This window comes from Frankliniella occidentalis, unplaced genomic scaffold, assembly GCF_000697945.3.
Source record: "Frankliniella occidentalis isolate FOCC.00 unplaced genomic scaffold, Focc_3.1 Scaffold7, whole genome shotgun sequence".
Classification (NCBI taxonomy): domain Eukaryota; kingdom Metazoa; phylum Arthropoda; class Insecta; order Thysanoptera; family Thripidae; genus Frankliniella; species Frankliniella occidentalis.
This window is the reverse complement of record NW_026267137.1, coordinates 3,114,051-3,115,525: the sequence shown is the minus strand read 5'-3', so window position 1 is coordinate 3,115,525 and position 1,475 is coordinate 3,114,051.

Below are 1,475 nucleotides of genomic sequence, written 5' to 3'. Positions count from 1 at the left end.
GCCGTCGCGGAAGGCGAAAAGACATCAAAGTGTGGAGTTTTCTTTTTTCCTGTTCACTCAGCAAATAACTATTCGCGCGTTTTGAAGTGCGAGGGACAACATATCAAAAGATGGCGATTGCTTTTTGGGGTTCCTTTCTTGAGAGGTCCGCCCAGCCGGCACCCAAAGGCCCTTCACCCGGACGTGTGGCGGCCACCGATCGCCGTCCCGGGTCAAGTCCACACTGGTAAAACAAGTGTGCAAATATTGCACGTTGAAGTGTGTAAATGATGATTTTGCACATGACACGCTGTTTAACTGAGCCGCACACTTTGTAGTGTGCAAATATTAAACACTTCACTGGAAAAACAAAGGCACCCTTTGAAGGGTGCTATTGAATTTTAAGGGGTGCTGCTGCACTCGTGCCTTTGTAGAGGAACGATTTGTGCCAGATTAGCACCTTTTGGGGGGCAGCAGCACCTCTCTGGAGGCACTATTTCACTAACGCCTGCGGCTCTGCAAAGCCAGGACGCCGTTTGACGGGTCTGAGAAGCCATGCCTCTTATATCGGTGTGTTATGGCGGTTTGGTGTGTGGTCTGGTGGCTCAGGAAGTTCCGTGCTGAATCTCTGCTCGTTTCGGCTGGTTTTCCTGTGCGTTAGGCAATCGCCTACCTTAGGATCTGTTCAGTTTTACTAGAGTAATCTATAGCCGAAATCTGGACGCTTTAGCTCCAATAGGTCCAGAGCTAGGGCCGATTTACGTTGAAATTTCTGTCACGGAGTGGCCGAATGGGGGCACTTCTGGCTCTCCGGGCCGGAGGCACGCGCGCCCTGCCGTTTGGCGCCATGCCTCTTACATCGGTGTGTGATGGCCGGCCTGGTGTGGGGCCTGGTGGCTCAGGAAGTTCCGTGCTGAATCTCTGCTCGTTTCGGCTGTCTGTGTCGTGGGTTCAACTCTTCGCTTTTCAGGATAATTTTTTTTTTTTTTTAATTTATCCTCGAGCGATGGAAAGTATCAGGGAATGTTCGGCCTATGAATATAAACTGCCTCGCAAATCCAGGACGCTCTGGGATGAATAGTTTTCGAGAAATCAAAGTTCTAATAATTTCGAACTACGACCCTACTTTGAAACGATATAAAACTGGTTTCCCGGTGCGTTAGGTGATCGCCCACTTCAGGATCTGTTCAGTTTTACTAGAAGAATCTACAGGCTAAATCGGGGCGCTGTAGCTCCAATACTTTCCAAAATAATGGCGATTGACATATTTTTTTTCGATATCGGCCTGCCGAAATGGGGCTTTCTCGGCGCGTCCGGAGCGCATGGCCTCGCGCCCTGCCAATGGGCTGGCCTGGAGAGCTGTGAGTCGAAGCGCGAATTTGGAGTGTTGTCTGTTGGCGCAGGCGGTTGGATGCCGGCTCATGCAACAACTCGACTGATTGTCGTGGGTTCGACTCTTGACTTTATGGGGTATTTTTTTCACTTTTTTTTATTTT